Source organism: Oncorhynchus tshawytscha, linkage group LG09, assembly GCF_018296145.1.
Source record: "Oncorhynchus tshawytscha isolate Ot180627B linkage group LG09, Otsh_v2.0, whole genome shotgun sequence".
Classification (NCBI taxonomy): Eukaryota; Metazoa; Chordata; class Actinopteri; order Salmoniformes; family Salmonidae; genus Oncorhynchus; species Oncorhynchus tshawytscha.
Window position 1 is genome coordinate 65,952,788 of NC_056437.1, and position 16,805 is coordinate 65,969,592.

Genomic DNA, 16,805 nt, shown 5'->3' on the forward strand with positions numbered 1-16,805 from the left:
ATCCACTTGAGATGGACATTGGTGATTTGGGAACATTACCAGTTTGAGAGCTTTTAACGTTTGACCTTAGCCGTAGCTCCTGAAATGAGCAAGAAAATCTTATGAGAATTGTGGGGAATAATCTTATCATCAAGCACATACACCTGGCCTAAATCATTAAGCACATAATTCTGTTCACAATCAAATTTACAGTTCAAAAGTCAATCCACAAGTCCAGTGTTGACTCCAATGTTTCCCACAGTTGTCTGGATGTCCTTTGTGTGGTGTACCATTCTTGATACAGACGGGAAACTGTTAAGCATGAAACACTCAGCAGCTTTGCAGTTCTTGTCACACTCAAACCAGTGCACCAGGCACCTACTACCATACCCCATTCAAAAGACACTTCAATATTTTATCTTGCCCATTCACTCTCTGAATGGCACACATACACAATCCAAGTCTCAATTGTCTCAAGGATTAAGCATCCTTCTTTAACCCGTCTCCTCCCCTTCATCTACACTGATTGAAGTGGATTTAACAAGTGACTTCAATAAAGGATCATAGCTTTCACCTGGATTAACCTGGTCAGACTATATGATGGAAAGGTGTTCCGAATGTTTTGTACACTTAGTGTATATTATCAACTATTTTAACTATTTTAATATTATCAACTATTTTAATGATCCTCAGCAACAACCCCATGGTCATTTTCCCTTTATTTAACTAGGCAAGTCAGTTAAGAACAATTTCTTATTTTCAATGACGGCCTAGGAACAGTGGGTTAACTGCCTGTTCAGGGGCAGAACAACAGATTTGTACCTTGTCAGCTCGGGGGTTTGAACTTGCAACCTTCCGGTTACTAGTCAAACGCTCTAACCACTAGGCTACCCTGCCACCCCGTCATGACAATGTTTACAGGGGAAGCACATGAAGGTAAATTAAACCTTGTAATTAAATGGAATGATAATATAGGTAACTAACAGTAAATTGGCAGTTGAATATATGTGTTGTTATTAGACCTACTGATTGTCGATACTGATAGTGGCTAATACATAACATGATAGAAATAGGAAACAGAGAATGGCGGGGTAGTCTATAATTAAGACAACCCTATATCCTAGACACCCACCTGAGTGACCCACACATTAAGGAAATGTCCTTATCTGTTTCATAGGCCTACTGCAAGTAGCCTATACGCAGCCAAGACAGAAAGATGAACGCGATCAGAGACCCACTAAAGCAGCACCGCCCCCTCAAGAGTCTTAGCCTGCCTGGCAGGGTTGATCCAACAAAGCCAAAGCCCCTGGAAGGGTGAGCATAATATAAATCGAATCTCTCAAATCTGTTAATGAGAACCTTGATGACATCATACCTAGCTGGTGGGAATTTCGGTGGAGTACCCCCACCTGGCAACACTAGCTGCAGTATCCCATGGGTAGGGGTCCACTAACAGCTTCCTACACAACATACACTCAGCATTATTTTCTTAGCTACAGTTTACATATCTCCCTGGCATATTACATAATTTACGCAGCAACATACAAAACATTTTTGGACTCACCTTGTTGTGCTGTGCTCACTTTAACAGGAAGGTGGCGCGGTGGTCCTTCTTGTGGGCAAATTTTGTCATCAAACTTTGTCATCCAAATTCTGCCATTCTCTGGATTTATGGTGCTTTCAAGACAACTGTGGACTCTGAAAAAAACAAGGTCGAATCATGACATCAATGATCTTCAGGTCGGAGCTCTAGAAAAAGGCCAGAGTTTCCGACATGGATTTCCGATTTGGATGATCGATCAAAATGTAACTAGTTGTTTTCCGAGTTCCCAGTTGTCTTGAACTCACTGAAGTCTGAGATTTCCCGGTTCCGAGTTTCCAGTTGTTTTGAAAATGGCAGAAGTGACATGCTGGATTGACAGCACGGCCAATGTATTCAACATTTTCTGGCCAATGGTGTTGCATGCAAATCTTTATCCTTTTAAGATTGGAAAAGAGACCCTTAAACCCAGACTTGGACGACACACCCTCTCCACTGAATAGCAGAATAGTGATTGCTTTGCAACGCTTGCAGTTAGCTACTAATTCCTTTCAAACCACTCGTTGTTGAATTTGTGATTTCCAACTTGTTGTGTAATGTTTATGTCCAATGTCCGACGAGCACCAATACGTTTTATCTATAATTTATCCTCTTATGACAAGGGTTGAAAAGGATTTGTCATTATATTGTTGACTTGATTCATGATGATAACTGATTGTCTAGCTTGCTAGCTAAGATTTTGAAAGTATGCCGTTGACATGATCAGTACAATCAAAGCTACAGTAGATATGCCATGATTTGATGTAATTTTATCTGTGGCCAATGACCTTGAGCCTTCTTGGATGGCACTTCTAATGTAACTCTATGGCAGCACCCAAGGGGCTTGAATGTTAGAGCTTTCCCTTGTAGATTATGTGGTGATGTACAGTAGTGTCCCCCTGAGTGACAGAACACTGAGCCAATCACGGCTCAACTAGAGAACATTACCAACCTCTACGCTCTGTATTTTCTACTGGCTGCCCCACCACCACAGAAAGGACTGAGTTAGGTTGAAACACCTGCATTTTGGAACTGCCTTACTCAAGAAAGCAAAAAAGGAGACCATGTTTGTTTGCAGCTTTATTATAGAATAGAGAATAGCTGTGCTACAAGCCCAGCTTCAGACGCAATCGTTAGGCAAGGGTAATTTCAGTGTAGGAAAGGATGAAACAGCGTCTGTGCCACCAGTAAGTACAGATGTCAGTATAAATCCCCTGGCACAGTCCCCGCAGCCGGACAACTTTCTCACGGTTTCTGGAAGGAAATGTTGTAGGAACGCTCAACCGGTGTCGCTCATTCAGCCGACAGAAACTTTCAACCGGTTTTCCCCATTAAGCAGCGAGTCGGAGTCAGAGGCCGAGTCTTCTCTGGTCTCTACTCCTCCCGTTACGGGGTCTGAGACGCCGAAGCTTCCCACCATTAGCTCTGACAAATTGAAAACTCTAGTCATTGGCGACTCCATTACCCGCAGTATTAGACTTAAAACGAATCATCCAGCGATCATACACTGTTTACCAGGGGACAGAGCTACCGACGTTAAGGCTAATCTGAAGATGGTGCTGGCTAAAGCTAAAACTGGCGAGTGTAGAGAGTATAGAGATATTGTTATCCACGTCGGCACCAACGATGTTAGGATGAAACAGTCAGAGATCACCAAGCGCAACACAGCTTCTGCGTGTAAATCAGCTAGAAAGATGTGTCGGCATCGAGTAGTTGTCTCTGGCCCCCTCCCAGTTAGGGGGAGTGATGAGCTCTACAGCAGAGTCTCACAACTCAATCGCTGGTTGAAAACTGTTTTCTGCCCCTCCCAAAAGATAGAATTTGTAGATAATTGGCCCTCTTTCTGGGACTCACCCACAAACAGGACCAAGCCTGACCTGCTGAGGAGTGACGGACTCCATCCTAGCTGGGGTGCTCTCATCTTATCTACCAACATAGACAGGGCTCTAACTCCTCTAGCTCCACAATGAAATAGGGTGCAGGCCAGGCAGCAGGCTGTTAGCCAGCCTGCCAGCATAGTGGAGTCTGCCACTAGCACAGTCAGTGTAGTCAGCTCAGCTATCACCATTGAGACCGTGTCTGTGCCTCGACCTAAGTTGGGCAAAACTAAACATGGCGGTGTTCGACCTTAGCAATCTCACTAGGATAAAGACCACCTCCATTCCTGTCATTATTGAAAGAGATCATGATACCTCACATCTCAAAATAGGGCTACTTAATGTTAGATCCCTTACTTCGAAGGCAATTATAGTCAATGAACTAATCACTGATCATAAGCTTGATGTGATTGGCCTGACTGAAACATGGTTTAAGCCTGATGAATTTACTGTGTTAAATGAGGCCTCACCTCCTGGCTACACTAGTGACCATATCCCCCGTGCATCCCGCAAAGGCGGAGGTGTTGCTAACCTTTACGATAGCAAATTTCAATTTACAAAAAAAAAAATGACGTTTTCGTCTTTTGAGCTTCTAGTCATGAAATCTATGCAGCCTACTCAATCACTTTTTATAGCTACTGTTTACAGGCCTCCTGGGCCATATACAGCGTTCCTCATTGAGTTCCCTGAATTCCTATCAGACCTTGTAGTCATAGCAGATAATATTCTAATCTTTGGTGACTTTAATATTCACATGGAAAAGTCCACAGACCCACTCCAAAAGGCTTTCGGAGCCATCATCGACTCAGTGTGTTTTGTCCAACATGTCTCTGGACCCACTCACTGTCACAGTCATACTCTGGACCTAGTTTTGTCCCATGGAATAAATGTTGTGGATCTTAATGTTTTTCCTCGAAATCTTGGACTATCGGACCACCATTTTATTACGTTTGCAATTGCAACAAATAATCTGCTCAGACCCCAACCAAGGAACATCAAAAGTCGTGCTATAAATTCACAGACAACACAAAGATTCCTTGATGTCCTTCCAGATTCCCTCTGTCTACCCAAGGACGCCAGAGGACAAAAATCAGTTAACCACCTAACTGAGGAACTCAATTTAACCTTGCGCAATACCCTAGATGCAGTTGCACCCCTAAAAACTAAAAACATTTCTCATAAGAAACTAGCTCCCTGGTACACAGAAAATACCCGAGCTCTGAAGCAAGCTTCCAGAAAATTGGAACGGAAATGGCGCCACACCAAACTTGAAGTCTTCCGACTAGCTTGGAAAGACAGTACCGTGCAGTACCGGAGAGCCCTTACTGCTGCTTGATCATCCTATTTTTCTAACTTAATTGAGGAAAATAAGAACAATCCGAAATTCCTTTTTGATACTGTCGCAAAGCTAACTAAAAAGCAGCATTCCCCAAGAGAGGATGACTTTCACTTTAGCAGTGATAAATTCATGAACGTCTTTGAGGAAAAGATTATGATTATTAGAAAGCAAATTACAGACTCCTCTTTAAATCTGCGTATTCCTTCAAAGCTCAGTTGTCCTGAGTCTGCACAACTCTGCCAGGACCTAGGATCAAGAGAGACGCTCAAGTGTTTTAGTACTATATCTCTTGACACAATGATGAAAATAATCATGGCCTCTAAACCTTCAAGCTGCATACTGGACCCTATTCCAACTACACTACTGAAAGAGCTGCTTCCTGTGCTTGGCCCTCCTATGTTGAACATAATAAATGGCTCTCTATCCACCGGATGTGTACCAAACTCACTAAAAGTGGCAGGAATAAAGCCTCTCTTGAAAAAGCCAAACCTTGACCCAGAAAATATAAAAAACTATCGGCCTATATCGAATCTTCCATTCCTCTCAAAAATGTTAGAAAAGGCTGTTGCGCAGCAACTCACTGCCTTCCTGAAGACAAACAATGTATACGAAATGCTTCAGTCTGGTTTTAGACCCCATCTAAGCACTGAGACTGCATTTGTGAAGGTGGTAAATTACATTTTAATGGCATCAGACCGAGGCTCTGCATCTGTCCTCGTGCTCCTAGACCTTAGTGCTGCTTTTGATACCATCGATCACCACATTCTTTTGGAGAGATTGGAAACCCAAATTGGTCTACACAGACAAGTTCTGGCCTGGTTTAGATCTTATCTGTCGGAAAGATATCAGTTTGTCTCTGTGAATGGTTTGTCCTCTGACAAATCAACTGTAAATTCCGGTGTTCCTCAAGGTTCTGTTTTAGGACCACTATTGTTTTCACGATATATTTTACCTCTTGGGGATGTTATTCGAAAACATAATGTTAACTTTCACTGCTATGCGGATGACACACAGCTGTACATTTCAATGAAACACGGTGAAGCCCCAAAATTGCCCTTGCTAGAAGCATGTGTTTCAGACATAAGGAAGTGGATGGCTGCAAACTTTCTACTTTTAAATTCGGACAAAACAGAGATGCTTGTTCTAGGTCCCAAGAAACAAAGAGATCTTCTGTTGAATCTGATAATTAATCTTAATGGTTGTACAGTCATCTCAAATAAAATTGTGAAGGACCTCGGCGTTACTCTGGAACCTGATCTCTCTTTTGAAGAACATATCAAGACCATTTCAAGGACAGCTTTTTTCCATCTACGTAACATTGCAAAAATCAGAAACTTTCCAAAAATGATGCAGAAAAATGAATCCATGCTTTTGTCACATCTAGGTTAGACTACTGCAATGCTCTACTTTCCGGCTACCCGGATAAAGCACTAAATAAACTTCAGTTAGTGCTAAATACGGCTGCTAGAATCCTGACTAGAACCAAAATATTGGATCATATTACTCCAGTGCTAGCCTCCCTACACTGGCTTCCTGTCAAAGTAAGGGCTGATTTCAAGGTTTTACTGCTAACCTACAAAGCATTACATGGGCATGCTCCTACCTATCTCTCTGATTTGGTCCTGCCGTACATGCCTACACGTACGCTACGGTCACAAGACACAGGCCTCCTAATTGTCCCTAGAATTTCTAAGCAAACAGCTGGAGGCAGGGCTTTCTCCTATAGAGCTCCATTTTTATGGAACGGTCTGCCTACCCATGTCAGAGACGCAAACTCGGTCTCAACCTTTAAGTCTTTACTGAAGACTCATCTCTTCAGTGGGTCATATGATTGATTGTAGTCTGGCCCAGGAGTGGGAGGGTGAACGGAAATGCTCTGGAGCAACGAACCGCCCTTGCTGTCTCTGCCTGTCCGGTTCCCCTCTTTCCACTGGGATTCTCTCTTTCTTTCTCTCTCTCGGAGGACCTGAGCCCTAGGACCATGCCCCAGGACTACCTGACATGATGACTCCTTGCTGTCCCCAGTCCACCTGGCCGTGCTGCTGCTCCAGTTTCAACTGTTCTGCCTTATTATTATTTGACCATGCTGGTCATTTATGAACATTTGAACATCTTGGCCATGTTCTGTTATAATCTCCACCCGGCACAGCCAGAAGAGGACTGGCCACCCCACATAGCCTGGTTCCTCTCTAGGTTTCTTCCTAGGTTTTGGCCTTTCTAGGGAGTTTTTCCTAGCCACCGTGCTTCTACATCTGCATTGCTTGCTGTTTGGGGTTTTAGGCTGGGTTTCTGTACAGCACTTTGAGATATCAGCTGATGTACGAAGGGCTATATAAATACATTTGATTTGATTTTGCCATGGAGTAATGATGTTAGGGACCGTATAGGATGAATCACAATAGTTGTTTCCTTGATGAACATTTTATTTTTGTAATGTCAGTCCTGGTTATAGGTTATATTCCTTAGTAGGACGTGCCTACATTATTAAACATATTATTTGTTAATTGTGAAAATAAAGTAAGATAAGCAAGAATTTGTAATATACATATTTTTTTTGGGGGGGGGGGATAACTGTATACAGTATATCCAAGGAGGGGGACTTGGAAATGCTTTTGGTTGTTGATCTGCTTCTGTTCTGTAGGTGGCACAGTGTGCACTTTTCAAAGGATGAGTCCCAATCTCTCAAAGACCCTAGGATCCAGGTGGACAGTGTTGGTATGCCAGTCACTGGGACTGGCAAGTTTTAGGAGGTAGTGGAGAACAATTGGAGGTTTAGTCAGTAGCTGTGCAAATATCATGGTACAGCTATATGGACACTCAATCATCATCGTACATTTTGTGATGTTACAGCCTTATTCTAAAATGGATTCAATTGTTTTTCCCCCTCATCAATCTACACACAATACCCTATAATGACAAAGCGAAAACAGGTTTGTAGAAACTTTTTATAAAAAATACAAAACAGAAATACCTTATTTACATAAGTATTCAGACCCTTTGCTATGAGACTTGAAATTGAGCTCAGGTGCATCCTGTTTCCATTGCCCATCCTTGAGATGTTTCTACAACTTGATTAGAGTCCACCTGTGGTAAATTCAATTGATCGGACATGATTTGGAAAGGCACACACCTGTCTATATAAGGTCCCACAGTTGACAGTGCATGTCAGATCAAAAACAAAGCCATGAGGTCGAAGAAATTGTCCATAGAGCTCAGAGACAGGATTGCGTCAAGGTACAGATCAGTCACCCAACAATATTTTAAAAGAGGAAGGAATGTGCTATAAGCATATGTTTTCGTTTCATTCTTCATCTCCACTAACCAAAGATAATTGTAAGGATTTTTTTCTTTTAATAATGTAAAATTACATCTGTACTGAAAGGCTCATGTGAAGACCAAATTATAGAGGAGGAACTTCTTGATGCAATGAAAGCCTTTAAGTCTGGGAAAACTCCAGGGCTGGATGGCATACCAGTTGAGTTATATCAAACCTTTTTTTAATGTACTCTGAGGACCGTTATTAAGCATTTTTTTAACCACTCCTAAAAAAATTGTAGACTATCTAATACTCAACAAGAAGGTCTGATTTCACTATTACTGAAACAGGACCTAGATGGTAAATATAAAGATCCAGTCCATTTAAAAATAATTGGAGGCCCCTTACACTTCAGTGTTGTGATGCAAAAAATTCTAGCAAAATGTATAGCGCATTGAATTAATACGATATTGTCGGATATAATTCACCCTACTCAGAAAGTAAAAAAATAAAAAACATTAACAATACATTGGAGATAATATAAGACTGGAACACAATAGAAGACTATGAAAAATCTGAGAAACCAGGCCTGGTATTCATAGCTGATTTTGAAAAGGCTTTTGATAAAGTGCGACTGGAATTTATATATACATGTCTGGATTATTTTAATTTTGGAGAATCTCTTATACAATGGTTTAAAGTTATGTATAGTAACCCTGGATGTAAAATAGTAAATAATGGCTACATCTCAGAAAGATTTAAACTGTCAAGAGGAGTAAAACCAGGTTGTCCACTATCTGCATATCTATTTATTATGGCCATCAAAATGTTAGCTATTCAAATCAGATCCAACAATAATATCAAGGGGCATAAAATTCCAGGGTTTAAAAACGAAGGTATCATTGTACCCTACTGATTCATATTTTCTTTTAAAGCCACAATTTGAATCCCTCCACAGCCTCATAGAGTATCTAGATGATTTTTCTAACCTCTCTGGATTACAACTCAACTGAACTATGATAACTGAACTATGATAATATATTACATATTGGATCACAAAAAAATACAACTTTTAAATTACCGTGTAGTTTACCAATTAAAATGGTCTGGTGTTGAAGTGGACATACCAGGTACAATCCCCATGATACTCGAAAAATTCACCCTGATTAACTCTTTAGTCATATCCCAGTTCACCTACTTGCTTATGGCCCTACCTACACCTAACGACTTGTTAAAAAAAATATATATATGATCCAAAAATATTCAATTTTATTTGGAATGGCAAACCAGACAAAATTAAACAGTCCTATTTATATAATGAATATGAATTCGGAGAGCAGAAATGATTAAATATTAAAGCATTAGACCTCTCAATAAAGGCCGCAGTCATACAAAAGCTATACTTAAATCCAAACTGGTTCTCTAGCAGATTAGTAACAATGGCTTTTTCCCTTTATTTAGATTACAACCTCTCACTTTCAGTTATTTGAAAATGAAATCATCTCCAAATTGCTATCTATTTTTTAAAAAGTTGGTTGCAATTTCAGTTTAAGCTACCAGAAAAATGAACAGAACAAATATTACAAGATATATTGTGGTTAAACTCAAATATAATAATTGATTTAAAAATAATAAAAAATAAAAAAACGTTATCAACTTTGTAAATTATATCATGAATAGGACTGGTGGAGTTATGTCAAACATGCAGCTAACAAAATATATGGAAATGTCTGTCCTATCCAAAATTACAACCAACCAATTTCAGCATTTCAGCAACAAAAAAAGAGGCAATGGCGTTAAAGACCAAAACTGGTTAAAGAAAACTGTGATAAATAAAAAGTATACTAGCTTCATTTAAGGACCAAGAAAATGTACAGCTGTGCCATACAAGGTTGTAAATAGTTGGGAAGAGATTTTCGAATTGCCGATTCCATGGCACATTGTTTATGAACTGGTACACAAATAAACATCGGTTTCAAAACTTTATATCCTTCAGTTTGCTGCCTTATGACTGGTTTCACATTTGTCTCCAGCGATAATCATGTAAAATAATCAAATCAAATCAAATCAAATCAAATTTTTATTTGTCACATACACATGGTTAGCAGATGTTAATGCGAGTGTAGCGAAATGCTTGTGCTTCTAGTTCCGACAATGCAGTAATAACGAGCAAGTAATCTAACTAACAATTCCAAAAAAAACTACTGTCATACACAGTGTAAGGGGATAAAGAATATGTACATAAGGATATATGAATGAGTAATGGTACAGAGCAGCATAGGCAAGATACAGTAGATGATATCGAGTACAGTATATACATATGAGATAAGTATGTAAACCAAGTGGCATAGTTAAAGTGGCTAGTGATACATGTATTACATAAGGATGCAGTCGATGATATAGAGTACAGTATCAACGTATGCATATGAGATGAACAATGTAGGGTAAGTAACATTATATAAGGTAGCATTGTTTAAAGTGGCTAGTGATATATTTACATCATTTCCCATCGATTCCCATGATTAAAGTGGCTGGAGTAGAGTCAGTGTCATTGACAGTGTGTTGGCAGTAGCCACTCAATGTTAGTGGTGGCTGTTTAACAGTCTGATGGCCTTGAGATAGAAGCTGTTTTTCAGTCTCTCGGTCCCAGCTTTGATGCACCTGTACTGACCTCGCCTTCTGGATGGCAGCGGGGTGAACAGGCAGTGGCTCGGGTGGTTGATGTCCTTGATGATCTTTATGGCCTTCCTGTAGCATCGGGTGGTGTAGGTGTCCTGGAGGGCAGGTAGTTTGCCCCCGGTGATGCGTTGTGCAGACCTCACTACCCTCTGGAGAGCCTTACGGTTGAGGGCGGTGCAGTTGCCATACCAGGCGGTGATACAGCCCGCCAGGATGCTCTCGATTGTGCATCTGTAGAAGTTTGTGAGTGCTTTTGGTGACAAGCCGAATTTCTTCAGCCTCCTGAGGTTGAAGAGGCGCTGCTGCGCCTTCCTCACGATGCTGTCTGTGTGAGTGGACCAATTCAGTTTGTCTGTGATGTGTATGCCGAGGAACTTAAAACTTGCTACCCTCTCCACTACTGTTCCATCGATGTGGATGGGGGGTGTTCCCTCTGCTGTTTCCTGAAGTCCACAATCATCTCCTTAGTTTTGTTGACGTTGAGTGTGAGGTTATTTTCCTGACACCACACTCCGAGGGCCCTCACCTCCTCCCTGTAGGCCGTCTCGTCGTTGTTGGTAATCAAGCCTACCACTGTTGTGTCGTCCGCAAACTTGATGATTGAGTTGGAGCGTGCATGGCCACGCAGTCGTGGGTGAACAGGGAGTACAGGAGAGGGCTCAGAACGCACCCTTGTGGGGCCCCAGTGTTGAGGATCAGCGGGGAGGAGATGTTGTTGCCTACCCTCACCACCTGGGGGCGGCCCGTCAGGAAGTCCAGTACCCAGTTGCACAGGGCGGGGTCGAGACCCAGGGTCTCGAGCTTGATGACGAGCTTGGAGGGTACTATGGTGTTGAATGCCGAGCTGTAGTCGATGAACAGCATTCTCACATAGGTATTCCTCTTGTCCAGATGGGTTAGGGCAGTGTGCAGTGTGTTTGAGATTGCATCGTCTGTGGACCTATTTGGGCGGTAAGCAAATTGGAGTGGGTCAAGGGTGTCAGGTAGGGTGGAGGTGATATGGTCCTTGACTAGTCTCTCAAAGCACTTCATGATGACGGATGTGAGTGCTACGGGGCGGTAGTCGTTTAGCTCAGTTACCTTAGCTTTCTTGGGAACAGGAACAATGGTGGCCCTCTTGAAGCATGTGGGAACAGCAGACTGGTATAGGGATTGATTGAATATGTCCGTAAACACACCGGCCAGCTGGTCTGCGCATGCTCTGAGGACGCGGCTGGGGATGCCGTCTGGGCCTGCAGCCTTGCGAGGGTTAACACGTTTAAATGTCTTACTCACTTCGGCTGCAGTGAAGGAGAGACCGCATGTTTCCGTTGCAGGCCGTGTCAGTGGCACTGTATTGTCCTCAAAGCGGGCAAAAAGTTATTTAGTCTGCCTGGGAGCAAGACATCCTGGTCCGTGACTGGGCTGGGTTTCTTCCTGTAGTCCGTGATTGACTGTAGACCCTGCCACATACCTCTTGTGTCTGAGCCGTTGAATTGAGATTCTACTTTGTCTCTGTACTGGCGCTTAGCTTGTTTGATAGCCTTGCGGAGGGAATAGCTGCACTGTTTGTATTCAGCCATGTTACCAGACACCTTGCCCTGATTAAAAGCAGTGGTTCGTGCCTTCAGTTTCACACGAATGCTGCCATCAATCCACGGTTTCTGGTTAGGGAATGTTTTAATCGTTGCTATGGGAACGACATCTTCAACGCACGTTCTAATGAACTCGCACACCGTATCAGCGTATTCGTCAATGTTGTTGTCTGACGCAATACGAAACATCTCCCAGTCCACGTGATGGAAGCAGTCTTGGAGTGTGGAGTCAGCTTGGTCGGACCAGCGTTGGACAGACCTCAGCGTGGGAGCTTCTTGTTTTAGTTTCTGTCTGTAGGCAGGGATCAACAAAATGGAGTCGTGGTCAGCTTTTCCGAAAGGGGGCGGGGCAGGGCCTTATATGCGTCGCGGAAGTTAGAGTAACAATGATCCAGGGTCTTTCCACCCCTGGTTGCGCAATCGATATGCTGATAAAATTTAGGGAGTCTTGTTTTCAGATTAGCCTTGTTAAAATCCCCAGCTACAATGAATGCAGCCTCCGGATAAATCGTTTCCAGTTTGCAGAGAGTTAAATAAAGTTCGTTCAGAGCCATCGATGTGTCTGCTTGGGGGGATATATACGGCTGTGATTATAATCGAAGAGAATTCTCTTGGTAGATAATGCGGTCTACATTTGATTGTGAGGAATTCTAAATCAGGTGAACAGAAGGATTTGAGTTCCTGTATGTTTCTTTCATCACACCATGTCACGTTGGCCATAAGACATACGCCCCCGCCCCTCTTCTTACCAGAAAGATGTTTGTTTCTGTCGGCGCGATGCGTGGAGAAACCCGCTGGCTGCACCGCTTCGGATTGCGTCTCTCCAGTTAGCCATGTTTCCGTGAAGCAGAGAACGTTACAGTCTCTGATGTCCCTCTGGAATGCTACCCTTGCTCGGATTTCATCAACCTTGTTGTCAAGAGACTGGACATTGGCAAGAAGAATGCTAGGGAGTGGTGCACGATGTGCCCGTCTCCGGAGTCTGACCAGAAGACCGCTTCGTTTCCCTCTTTTTCTGAGTCGTTTTTTTTTTGGTCGCTGCATGTGATCCACTCGGTTACACTGGTTGTAAGGCAGAACACAGGATCCTCGTCGCGAAAAACATATTCTTGGTCGTACTGATGGTGAGTTGACGCTGATCTTATATTCAGTAGTTCTTGTCGGCTGTATGTAAAGAAACCTAAGATGACCTGGGGTACTAGTGTAAGAAATAACACGTAAAAAAACAAAAAACTGCATAGTTTCCTAGGAACGCGAAGCGAGGCGGCCATCTCTGTCGGCGCCGGAAGTACTTGTACTTAAATAGATCGAAATCAAGAGTAATTTGTATTTACAATTCCCTTATCCAAAAGGATTAATCATTTACCTAGCTCTTATCAAGTTGTAAATTACAGCGCATGGAGAATGATGTTATTTCTATCGGGAAAAATAAAGTTCCACTTGGAACCGGTAGGTTCACTAGGTCTTATTCATGGTTTCCTCGCGCGTAAAGGTGGTAGAATTATTATGGTATGAAATAAAGGTCGGAATACGGCATATCTGTGGATACACCTCCGCCACAACTTCATTCATTCGATCGTCACCCAAAACGAATCGCAGGTGAATAGCACGCTATTCTCATGCTTAAATTCAAGGTCGGAATACGCATGGAGAGAAAAGTGGAAATCGACTGGCACTCTCCTCCGTTGTATTGGCAAATGTCCAGTCACTCGATGGAGAGCTTTGTTCGAGAGTCTCCTATCAGAAAATCTTCTATATTATTTACCTTGCAGAAACTTGGCTGGCTGAATCTATGAACATAGAACTCATATGGTCTATAACCAACACAGTTACAATACCAGAGCTTGTGTTTACATCTTGTAAAATCCCAAGAGTAAACAGTACTGCGAGGAGCACGTTTTTCTATACAGGCATTTGTCTGTGTAATAGCCTCAACATTGAGATCAAGCAAATAAAAAGTAGAAATAGATTTAAAAAGATGGTAATGGTTTTCATTTGGACAAGGCTGAATATAGCTCTAAACCTAGTCCTGGAGTTAAAAGCATGCTCAATGGAGAATATCCACGGAAGTAAATGTTTAGTCTTGGATTAGACTTAATCTGTGTCAGGGAAACCAGACCAGAAAGTATGTTATTAAACAGATCGTGTGTATAAAACACGTATTAACAAGCTTTTTTAGATGTAAAGATTCTTTACAAATTGGATACAGCACAACAATAACGTCCCCTTTCAATAAAAAATTGTTGGGTCTTTTGAGTCCCACCCATAAAAATGTATTGGGATAACACTGATAAGGAAAAAACAACATCTCTCACTGTACCAAAAGAGAACATAGGCCATTTAAACAGTATTCACACACACACACCCACTCTGTACAGTCTCTGCAACACATAGACATGGTACAGAAGTTTTATGTTGTTAGTAATGCTCATCACAAGGTGCAGATATCAAAGCAAATAGTTAAATATAAATATAAAAAAAGGTATATATATATATATATATATATATATATATATATATATATATATATATATATACACTACAGTTCAAAAGTTTGGGGTCACTTAGAAATGTCCTTGTTTTTGTCCATTAGAAAAACATAAAATTGATCAGAAATACAGTGTAGACATTAGTAATGTTGTAAATGACTATTGCAGCTGGAAATGGCTGATTTTTAATCGAATATCTACATTGGCGTATAGAGGTCCATTATCAGCAACCATGTTCAAATGGCACGTTGTGTTAGCTAATCCAAGTTTATAATTTTAAAAGGCTAATTGATCATTAGAAAACCCATTTGCAATTATGTTGGCACAAGCTGAAAACGTTTTTTTCTGATTAAAGAAGCAATAAAACTGGCCTTTAGGCTAGTTGAGAATCTGGAGCATCAGCATTTGTGGGTTTGATTACGGGCTAAAAATTGGCAGAAACAAAGAACTTTCTTCTGAAAGTCATCCGCCTACTCTTGTTCTGCGAAATTAAGGCTATTCCAATTCCATGAAAAATTGCCAAGAAACTGAAGATCTCATGCAACGCTGTGTACTACTCCCCTTCACAGAACAGCCTAACTGTCTCTAAACCAGAATAGAAAGAGGAGTGGGAGGCCCCGGTGCACAACTGAGCAAGAGGACAAGTACATTAGAGTGTCTAGTTTGAGAAACAGACGCCTCCCAAGTCCTCAACTGCTTCATTATTACCTGCAAAACACTAGTCTCAACGTCAACAGTGAAGAGACGACTCCGGGATGCTGGCCTTCTAGGGAGAGTTGCAAAGAAAAAGCCATATCTCAGACTGGCCAATAAAAATAAAAGATTAAGATGGGCAAAATAACACAGACACTGGACAAGGTAAGATTGAAAAAAAGTATTATGGACAGACAAATCTAAGTATGAGGTGTCCGGATCACAAAGAAGAACATTTGTGAGATGCAGAATTTTTTAAAAGATGCTGGAGGAGTGGTTGACGCTGTCTGTCAAGCATGGTGGAGGCAATGTGATGGTCTAGGGGTGCTTTGGTGGTGGTAAAGTAGGTGTTTTGTAAAGGGGAAAAGGGTTCTTGAAGAAGGAAAGCTATCACTCCATTTTGCAACGCCATGCCATACCCTGTGGACGGCGCTTAGTTGGAGCCAATTTCAATGACTCAAAGCACAGTCACTGGATATCAACCCTATTGAGCTGTTGTGAGAGCAGCTTGACCGTATGTAAGAAGTGACCATCAACCAGTCCAACTTGTGGGAGTTGCTTCAGGAAGCACGGGGCGAAATCTCTTCAGATTACCTCAACAAATTGACAACTAGAATGCCAAAGGTCTGCAAGGCTGTAATTGCTGCAAATGGAGGGTTCTTTGATGAAAGCAAAGAACACAATTATTATTTCAACGAAACATCATTATTTATAACCTTGTCAACATCTTGACTATATTTCCTATTCATTTTGCAACTCATTTCATGTATGTATTCATGGAAAATAATGACATTTCTAAGTGACCCCAAACGTTTAAACGGTAGTGTTTTTACAGTACCAGTCAAAAGTTTGGACACACATACTCATTCAAGGGTTTTTCTTAATTTTTACTATTTTCTGCATTGTAGAATCATCGTGAAGACATCAAAACTATGAAATAACACATATGGAATAAATGTAGTAACCAAAAAAGTGTTAAAAAAATTCAAAAAGCATTTTATATTTGAGATTCTTCAAAGTAGCCACCCTTGGCCTTAATTACAGCTTCGCACACTCTTGACATTCTCTCACAACCAGCTACATGAGGTAGTCACCTGGAATGCATTTCAATGAAAAGGTGTGCCTTGTTAAAAGTTCATTTGTGGAACTTCTTTCCACCTTAGCATGTTTGAGACAAGCAGTTGTGTTGTGACAAGGTAGGGGTGGTATACAGATGATAGCCCTATTTGGGAAATAAATTGCTCAAATAAGCAAAGAGAAAAGACATGAAGGTCAGTCAATCCGGAACATTTCAAGGACTTTTAAAGTTTCTTCAAGTGCAGTCGCAAAAACCATCAGCA